Raw genomic sequence first — 10,793 nt, forward strand, 5'->3', positions numbered from 1 at the left:
GGTGGTGGTGGGATGGATTGGGAGATTGGGATTGACATGTATACACTGATTGTATAAAATGGATAACTAATAAGAACCTGCTGTATAAAAAATAAATTTAATTTAATTTAATTCTTAAAAAAAGCAAAGAGGGGCAAAGCAAAGCCAATTCTGGAAAAGGCTAGGGAGAGAATGAAATAGGAGGAGGAAAGGAGAGACTGAGAGAGAGGGAAAGGTAAAACTTTTCTTACTCAATCACCTCTCCAGGGCCTCACCCAAAGCCCTCTTATTTAAGCCACCAGCAACCTGAAAGCTCCACCTCCCAGGCTCCTACCACACGTCAAATCCCTTTTAAATCCTTGTAATCCCACTGATTCTCTAGCTGGCTTTCTCCTGGATGTATTTCAGAGAGGAGCTTTAGAGTCCCTGGCAAAGAATTCACCATTCTTTTTGAGGCCATGTAATTTCTACTTTGTATCTGAGCTGCCATATTTTCTAGACTTCCTGATTCTCCTTATTAGAAACTATATTTCCATTTTTTGAAAGACGCCTTTTTCCCCCTTACAATAGCCTCTTTGACTTTGCCAGTTAACCAAGTTGCATATTTCATTTCCCAGGCGCCTAGTATTTTTGACCGTTGGCATACATTTTCTCAGGCTTCCAATAAGGTATTTTTTAAATAGTCCACAGGCTTCCTGCAGCTTATTGACTTTTTGAATGTTAGTCTTAATTTTCCTAATGTCCTGTAACATGTGGCATACCCAAACAGGAGTAGGCCTTGTTCAGACACCATCCTGAAGAACTGTTGACTTAGTGTGCTCTCTGTGGACAGAAACCGGCCTGCAACTGTTTTTCAGGCTCAACCACCAGTTAAGAGCTCTTTCCTTCACACAAAAAGAGATCTTTGCTCAGGAATTTCTGAAAAAACAAACAAACAAACAAAACACCTAAAGAATGAATTGAGAAAAAGGAACCTACACTCTGTGTAAAAAAGAAAGAAAGAACAATACAATAAAATGCAAAGCATATTGCAATTAATATAAAGGCTAAACTTGTGAACTGCCACTAATTCCTTCTCTCCCTTAGCAAAGTATTGGCAAAGGGAAGTGATTCATATTCTAGGGCAACACAAGGATTCTAGGAATTAACATATCCAGTTACCTGAAAAATCGGAACTTGGATTTCCTCCAAATCATGATCAATCCAGGTCAATGCCAGATCACTCAAAAGAGACCTGAGCCCTTCCACTCATCCAGCTGCTACTGTTTCAATCCATTGTCAATAGAGAAATAGCCTTATTAGGGAGATGGCTCTGCCATGGCAACGTTGCACATAACCACAGAGGCAAAGGCTTGGACTATCTGAGTTTTGGCAGAATGCCTTTTGATCCTCCTGGAACACACGAGGACAGGAGGCCTGTAAGGAGAGGAGCTATTATGAGGCCATCTCCCACTGGCCTCCCCACCCACGCTGGGAGGCTGTCATGAGATAGTTTTGCATCCCCTCCCTGGTTCTGATTAGGTGTGGAGCTTTCCAACGTACCCCTTCAGAACAGAGCTGCAGAACGTAAAACCTGTAGTGGCAGCTCAGCTCCTCAGGACAACTTGTTTCAGTGTTATCCTTTTAGTGTGTGGGACAAGGATCACAGGGGCTGGCACCTTTAGGCTTATTTTTCTTTTTGCTGTCTACTTAAGTAGTAAAATGTCTAAATCTAGAAGTGACTCACTCTATCTTACTGGCCAAATCAGTCAGGCCTTGGCCTTGCCTTGTCTCATGTGTGAGCTTGACAAGCTTTGACCCATTTGACACAACCAAGATGTGATTGCATCCAAAGCATGATGGGTTGAGGCCACAGCTGACTCCACTGACAAGGCCTGAGCCGTCTTACAGTCTGGAGGCTCTTGCTGTTTCTAACACTAAGTGAGGGGCCTAGAAACTGATTTGTTCCCCTTCTGTACATCTCAGCATTTCTATATTGCAATATATAAACGTATCAAATGACACATTGTACACCTTAAACTTACATAATATTATATGACAACTATATCTCAATTTTTTAAAAAGCTCCCAGTTGCCCCTTTCCAGTCAATTACTACCACTATCCCCCAAGGGACAACCACTGTTCTGATTTCCATTTATAAATGCTTCATATATTGCAGTAATGACAATAAAAGCATCTAATAATAAATAAATAAATACTTCATATAAATGGACTCATAATGTATGAACTCTTGTGTATGGTTCCTTTTGCTCAACTTTATGTTTCTGAGATTCTTACAGGTTGTTGTATGTATCAATGGTTACTTTTTTTTAAATTGCTGAGTAGTATTCCATTGAATGGATATACCACAGTTTGTTTATCCATTCACCTGATGATGGACAGTTGAGTTGTTTATAGTTTATTAATAAAACTTCTATGGGCTTCCCTGGTGGCGCAGTGGTTGAGAGGCCGCCTGCCGATGCAGGGCACGCGGGTTCGTGCCCCGGTCCGGGAAGATCCCACATGCTGCAGAGCGGCTGGGCCCGTGGGCCGTGGCCGCTGAGCCTGCGCGTCCGGAGCCTGTGCTCCGCAACGGGAGAGGCCACAACAGAGAGGGGCCCGCGTCCCGCAAAAAAAAAAAAAAAAAAAAAAAAAAAAAAAAAAAAAACTGTATTGGCAAAAATTCATTCAAATTATATTTTTCCAACCCTTTCTTAACATATCAGGTTAAATAAGTTACCTCTAAGAGAAAAAGTAAATAGGTATAGTTACTAGTCATCTAAAAAGCCTTTTTGGTATAGTTCCTAGAAACTGAGAAAGTAAGTGGCTCTAGAGAAAGAGTAACAAATCTTTTTGCAATTCAGGTGGTTGCCAATCCTTTGCTTTCAACAAATTTGAAGAAAAATCTAATCAGGTAGTCAGACGAAAGATCACAAAAAGACATTTCTTTTTCTTTTTTAGCCGTGCTGCGTAGCATGCAGGATCTTAGTTCCCTCACCAGGGACCCAACCTGCGCCCCATGCAGTGGAAGCTCGGAGTCATAACCACTGGACCACCAGGGAAGTCCCTAAAAAGACATTTCTGATAGATCACTATGTGATTTTGGCAAACAACTCAGAAAGTGTTCAAATAATCAAATTACATGGCTATTACACTACTATTTATATTCTTATATGTTTGAACAAGTTTCTCAGTGTGTGTATCTATAAAAATAAAAACAAATAGAATTGAAACTGAGTTCTCATTCTAGCAACAAGTAGTATTCATCCATAGCCATATGGGAGGAAAAAAAATCCAGTTCATTCAAGAGTGCATTTCCAATAAAATTGGACTTTGTATGCTTTCAATTCATTTATCAAAATGTATAAAAAATTTATGTTTTGAGCAATTTTATACCAATAATAATTGTTACAATAACTCAATCCAGAGAAATTTTTTTTTTGTCACACCACGTGGCTTGCAGAATTTTAGTTCCACGACCAGGGATTGAAGCCAGTGGCCCCTGCAGTGGAAGCGCAGAGTCCTAGCCACTGGACTGCCAGGGAAGTCCCTCAGAGAAATTTTTAATAGCTGAAAACTTATATTTACAGGACATTTGCTAAAATTTTATTTTATATTCACATTTTTGCTGCAAAGAACTATGAAAAGGTGATAAATAAAAGTCTTTTAAGAATAAAATATATCATGGGGCTTCCCCGGTGGCGCAATGGTTAAGAATACACCTGCCAATGCAGGGGACACAGGTTCGAGCCCTGGTCCGGGAAGATCCCACATGCCGCGGAGCAACTAAGCCAGTGTGCCACAATTACTGAGCCTGCGCGTGTGGAGCCTGTGCTCCGCAACCAGAGAGGCCGTGACAGTGAGAGGCCCACGCACCGCGATGAGAAGTGGCCCCCGCTTGCCGCAACTAGAGAAAGCCCTCGCACAGAAATGAAGACCCAACACAGCCAAAAAGAAAGAAATTAACTTTTTTAAAAAAGATCTAGGTTTTCCTTTCAAAAATAATTAATTAATTAATTTTTTTAAAAGAATAAAATATATCACATTAAGATAAAATTCTATGAGGGAAGTGGAATGGAAAAATGAAGTAAAGACAAAAATAGATATAAATATTCTGGCTGTTATAGAAGAGCTTATTCCTTTAATTTTCAAATGGGTGACATGAGTATCAAATTACTATAGTATTTTGATTTCATTTAAAATAACCATGGAGGGCTTCCCTGGTGGCGCAGTGGTTAAGAATCCGCATGCCAATGCAGGGGACACGGGTTCAAGCCCTGGTCTGGGGAGATCCCACATGCCGCGGAGCAACTAATCCCGTGCACCACAACTACTGAGCCTGAGCTCTAGAACCTGTGAGCCACAACTACTGAAGCCCGTGTGCCACAACTACTGACGCCCATGTGCCTAGAGCCCGTGCTCCGCAACAAGAGAAGCCACCGCAATGAGAAGCCCGTGCACCGCCAAGAAGAGTAGCCCCCTCTCACCACAGCTAGAGAAAGCCCCCATGTGCCCAGAGCCCGTGCTCCGCAACAAGAGAAGCCACCGCAATGAGAAGCCCGTGCACCGCCAAGAAGAGTAGCCCCCTCTCACCACAGCTAGAGAAAGCCCGCGTGCAGCAACGAAGACCCAACGCAGCCAAAAATAAATAAATTAAATAAATAAATTTTAAAAAATAAATAAACAAAATAACCATGGATTTGGTTTTTATGCCAACATTTACAATACATTGGAAATTATATCCTTTGTAATTATTTTAATGTATAATGAAAACATTTTTATGTCATATTACACATGTGAAAGAGGACGCACAATTTTTCAAAATTTTTTTAGAGATATGAGAGCAAAGAACATGAAAACTACTAGCCTAAGAAATCTTTTTCTACCCTATGATGAAATTATATTCTCTTAAATTTTCTTTAAAAATGTAAAAGTTTTGCTTCTTACATTTATATCTCTAATCAACCTGGAATCGATTTTTTTTTATAGAATGTGAAGTAGAGAAATATATTTTTCCCCAAAACATAGCCCAGAAACCACAGCATCATTTCTTTTTTTTTTCTTTTTTAAATTCATTTGGCTGCGTGGAGTCTTAGTTGCAGCACGCGGGATCTTCATTGCCACATGCAGGATCTTCTTTGTGGCGTGTGGCATCTTTAGTTGCAGCATGCGGGGTCTTTAGTTGCAGTACGTGATCTCTTAGTTGTGGCATGTGGGATCTAGTTCTCCTACCAGGGGTCGAACCCGGGCTCGCTGCATTGGGAGTTCAGAGTCTTAGCCACAGGGAAGTCCCTGACACAGCATCATTTCTTTTTTTGTAAATTTATTTATTTTATTTACATTTATTTTTGGCTGCGTTGGGTCTTCATTGCTGCGCGTGGGCTTTCTCTAGTTGCGGCGAGCGGGGGCTACTCTTCTTTGCGGTGCACGGGCTTCTCATTGCGGTGGCTTCTCTTGTTGCCGAGCACAGGCTCTAGATGCACAGCCTTCCGTAGTTGTGGCTCGCGGGCTCTAGAGCGCAGGCTCCGTAGTTGTGGCGCACAGGCTTAGCTGCTCTGCGGCATGTGGGATCTTCCCGGACCAGGGCTCGAACCCGTGTCCCCTGCATTGGCAGGTGGATTCTTAACCACTGCGCCACCAGGGAAGCCCAGCATCATTTCTTGACTGACCCATCCATTCTTTCCTCACCGATTTGTAATGCCACCTTGGTCATACATCGAGTTTCCATATGGAAACATTTGGGTCTATTTTGGGCATTCCTTTCTATTTCGTTGGCCTCTTTGCCTCTGTATGGACCATCACATTGTCTAAATCACTATAGCCTTTACAATAAGTCTCGATATCTAGAAGGGCAAGTCCCCACACCTTGTTCCTCTTCCTCAAAATTGTCTTGGCTATGCTTGCTTGTTTGGTCTTCCATATGAATTTCAGAATTAGTTTGCCATATTCCATTAAAATTTCTGTCGGGATTTTTATTGGAAATGCACAGGATCTAAATTTAGATTAACTTGGGGAAAATAACTTTATGATACTGAGTTGTCCAATCCATGAATATTGTGGAGGCAACGACAGCTAGTTGTCTACTCAGTATTCACTCTCTTTTCCTTCCTAACAGAACCCTGATTTATTTTGGATGGAAATGTACCCAGATAAAATAATACACTGTTCGTTCTCCCTTGCAGCTGGGAATAGTCAACGAGGTGTAAGTGCAAGCTCCATAAGGCTTCTGTGAAGGGTCTTTAAAGGGACATGTCTTAGATGGGAAGATGTGACTCATACTCAGCTTCCCTCTTCTTCCTCTCACAAATATCCCCTTTTCACAGCTCTTGAAATCATGCCTTTACACTCCGTTCATACTGCCACTGCCCCTTTTGGGACCTTCCTCATTTCCTGGTTACTGCACTCACTTGCCTCCTAAGTCATCTCACCACCACTTCCCTCCAATCCATTCTCTACATTACTATGCCAGGGTGATTTTTCTAAAACCCAACTCTCATCATTTCACTACCCTACTTAAAACCTTTTGATGGTTCTGTTGCTTCCAGAAGTGGTTCTCAAACCTGGCTGGAAAGCAGGTTTGGAAAGCACCAAAATCAACTGGAAAGCATGGGGAAGCTTTACATCTTCTCCAAACATAGCCCACATTCACTGACTCTGAATCACAGGAGGAGGGAGTGTCCCCAAATCAGTAGTTTCAAAAAGCTCTTCAGGTGATTCCAATTCATCACCCCATTTGGGAACCACTGACTCATATGATAGAAGCCAAATTATTTAATGTGCCATGAAAGGTGTTACGGACTGAATTCTATTCCTCCAAAATTCATATGCTGAAGTCCTAAACCCCAGTACCTCAGAATGTGACTGTATTTGGAGACAGGGCCTTTGAAGAGGTAATTAAGTTAAAATGAGGTGGTCAGGGTGGGCCCTAATCAAATATGACTGACATCTGTATAAGAGGAGATTAGGATACAGACAGACCAAGAGGGAAGACCATGTAGAGATACAGGGAGAAGACGGCCATCTGCAAGCCAAGAGGAGAGACCTCAGAAGAAAGTGAACCTGCCAACACCTTGATCTCAGACTTCCAGCCTCCAGAACTGTGAGAAAATGCAGTTCTAGTGTGTAAGCCACCCAGTCTGTGGTATTTTGTTATGGCATCCCCAGCAACCAAATACACAAGGATTGAATCCAGGCCCTGGCTACCTCTCTGGAGCCTCAGTTCTCTGTCAGGCTCCAGCCAACCCCTCATCATCACCCACCCACACCTCCACCACTTACTAGTTTTGAGACCTTGAGCAACCTAACCTCTCTGTACCCAGTTTTCTTATCTGAAAAACGATCATCTCTGTAATGCATTTAACACAGTGTGAACGTATAAAACATTCAATAAATGTTAGCAGCTACACTCCAGCCCAAAGGCATTAACTGCCATTCTCTAAATGCATGCTGTCTGGTTTCACTTCCGTGACTTAGCACACGCTGATATGTTTGCTTAGAATGCCTTTCTCTCACTGCTTCACCTAGCTATCTCTTTGTTGTCCTTCAAGACTGAATTCCTGGTGCAGTCCGCTCTTCCCCCAGTCCAGAGCCCCACCCTGGGCTCCCACAGCACCCTGTGCTTGCCTTTACCAAGTGAGAAGCCATTGCAGGGTTTTAGGTGGAGGACCGACTTGATCTGGCTTCAGTACCCTTTATATGCCAAGCACCATTCTAGGGTCTGAGTCAAAATTAGAATTAAAAAAAACACTTAGCTCATAGGGTTACTGAGAGTATTACGAGAGATAAAGTGTGCCAAGCACTTAAGACAGTGCCTGGCATATGGCAAACACTCAGCAAATGCTATTATTATCTATCTATATTCAGTACACTACCTCACATCCACTGACGTCTTTGGCCTCTTGCTCAGTCTTCCACTCTAAACACAAATCCCACAACCGCTCTGGGTGATGACCCCTCCAACATGCTAGCCTCTCTCCTGGATCTCAACTCCGGTAGCTTTCACTTCTACCCCACTCCAGACACACTGTGACAACATCCTGACCTTGACTTTGTTGTTGGATTGTTGGATTTTTGCAGACTGAATAGACAAACATACGAATAGATTCATAAATAGAAAGCCCAGGTGGAATTTTCCATTAGCTTGAGACAAGACTGTGCTCTTCTGTCCCCACCCCAGACAAGCAACAGGTCTCTTCTCTATGACTGGGTCCCTGGCAGATAAAGGCAGAGAAGGGAAAGGGAGGACTGGTTGGAGATGCTAGATTTGCTGGCACAAGATAAGGGTAGTCACCTTTATGACTGCTCAAAGAGAGGAAATTACAGTCACAGTCTTAGTGGAAACAAGGAGGGAACGAGAGGTTAGCAATCAGGACACCTGAGCAGAAGTCAGGAGACTGAGGGGCAGGTGCTGCCAATAGGTGCTGTTCCACATGAATGACCTTCACAAAAGCTGTTTCCTGAGCATGAGTTAAGAGTAATTCTATGCAGATGTACACCCCTTCCTGCCAGAAGAAGGTACATAAAACTGATGGCTCCAAGGGTAAGGCCTGGAAGTCAGGGCTCACTCCACTTCCCTTCACTCAAGGCAATTCTCTTCTACATTTATTTATTTGGACTTTCACTTACAACTTCTTTTGCAAAAAGTGTTACAGTGCTAAACCTTTGCTGTTTCCCTCAGCAGATAACTACATAGTTTACTTCCCATAGAAGCCAGCCACCATTGAGGTATGGTAACCACTCTCAACATTCCTCTCTCCTTACCTACATCTCATGCCCTTGAGCCTCTGAGTATGAGTCCTTTATCCTGTTCAAGGCTAATGCCACTACTCATGTTTGATCCCATCTCTTTCTCATTTCCTCTGAGTCTTTATGCCATCAAATTTCCTTTCTCCTACTAGCTTGAACCATACTAAATTGCTGTTTGGGACATTTAGCAATGGTGGGACATTGGCAGTTTCATATGGTTCAGACTAAAATAGCTTTGTTCTTTCCCTCTAAATTTTCCTTCTCCTCAACCAAAAACAGTTACAAAAAAAGTCCTTCAACAGGTTAGAGTAACCTCTCCATAGATTGTGTTTTTTCTAACCTCAGAGCTCTATGTGTCCCTAAATATAAAATCTAGACACCATACCCCAGACATATCTGCCTTTGGTGTTCATATCTCCCAAATGACAATTCACCCAACAAGTATTTACCAAGGGTCTGGAATGTTCATGAAATTTTTGTTCACTCATTCAACAAATATCTTCTGAGTACCTATACTGTGCCAGACACTGTTCTAAGCACTTGGAATATCAGTGAACAAAACAAAGATCTCTGTCCTCTTGGAGCCTATACTCTAGCAGGGGTGGGAGGAAGGAGACATACAATAAACATAATAAATAAGATAACCATATAGCATGTTAGAAAGTGAAAGATACCATGGGAAAAAGACAAAGTAGAGCAGGGAAGGGAGACAGGGAGTGCTAAGAGGAGAAGTTGTAATTTAATTTAATTTAATTTATTAAAGTATAGTTGATTTATAATATTGTGTTAGTTTCAGGTGTACAGCATAGTGATTCATTGTTTTGTTTTTTGCAGATTATATTCCATTATGGGCTATTACAAGATATTGGGTCAAAAATTCCCGGTGCTATATAGTAAATTCTTGCTGCTTATCTATTTTATGTATAGTAGTTTGTATCTGTTAATCCCTTGACCCTAACTTGTTCCTCCTCCCCTTCCTCTCCCCTTTGGTAACCATAAGTTTGTGAGTCTGTTTCTGTTTTGTATATAGATTCATTTGTATTATTTTTTAGATTCCACAGGTAAGTCCTATCACATAGTATTTGTCTTTCTCTTACTTATTTCACTGAGCAGAATATTTCCTAGGTCCATCCATGTTGCTGCAAATGGCAATATTTCAATCTCTTTTATGGCTGAGTAATATTCCATTGTATGTATACCACATCTTCTTAATCCAATTATATGTTGATGGGCATTTGGGTTGCTTCCATGTCTTGGCTACTGTATTGGGATGGCCAAAGTGTGCCTTCGGTTTTTTGTTTTTTGTTGTTTTTTAATTTATTTTTATTATTATTATTTTTTTCCATCGAGGTAGAGTAATCTTGGTTGTAGGTTTTTCCCTTTCATCACTTTAAATATGTCCTGCCACTCCCTTCTGGTTTGCAGAGTTTCTGCTGAAAGACCAGCTGTTAACCTTATGGGGATTCCCTTGTATGTTATTTGTTGGTTTTCCCTTGCTGCTTTTAATATTTTTTCTTTGTATTTAATTTTTGATAGTTTGATTAGTATGTGTCTTGGCGTGTTTCTCCTTGGATTTATCCTGTAAGGGACTCTCTGCCCTTCCTGGACTTGATTGACTATTTCCTTTCCCATATTAGAGAAGTTTTCAACTATAATCTCTTCAAATATTTTCTCAGTCCCTTTCTTTTTCCCTTCTTCTTCTGGGACCCCTATAATTCGAATGTTGGTGCGTTTAATGTTGTCCCAGGTCTCTGAGACTGTCCTCAATTCTTTTCATACTTTTTTCTTTATTCTGCTCTGCAGTAGTTATTTCCACTATTTTATCTTCCAGGTCACTTATCTGTTCTTCTGCCTCAGTTATCCTGTCATTGATTCCTTCCAGAGAATTTTAAATTTCATTTATTGTGTTGTTCATCATTCATTGTTTGTTTGCTCTTTAGTTCTTCTAGGTCCTTGTTAAATGTTTCTTGTATTTTCTCCATTCTAATTCCAAGATTTTGGATCATCTTTACTGTCATTACTCTGAATTCTGTTTCAGGTAGACTGCCTATTTCCTCTTCATTTGTTTGGTCTGGTGGGTTTTTACCTT

This window comes from Physeter macrocephalus, chromosome 21 (genome assembly GCF_002837175.3).
Source record: "Physeter macrocephalus isolate SW-GA chromosome 21, ASM283717v5, whole genome shotgun sequence".
In the NCBI taxonomy this organism is placed as follows: Eukaryota; Metazoa; Chordata; class Mammalia; order Artiodactyla; family Physeteridae; genus Physeter; species Physeter macrocephalus.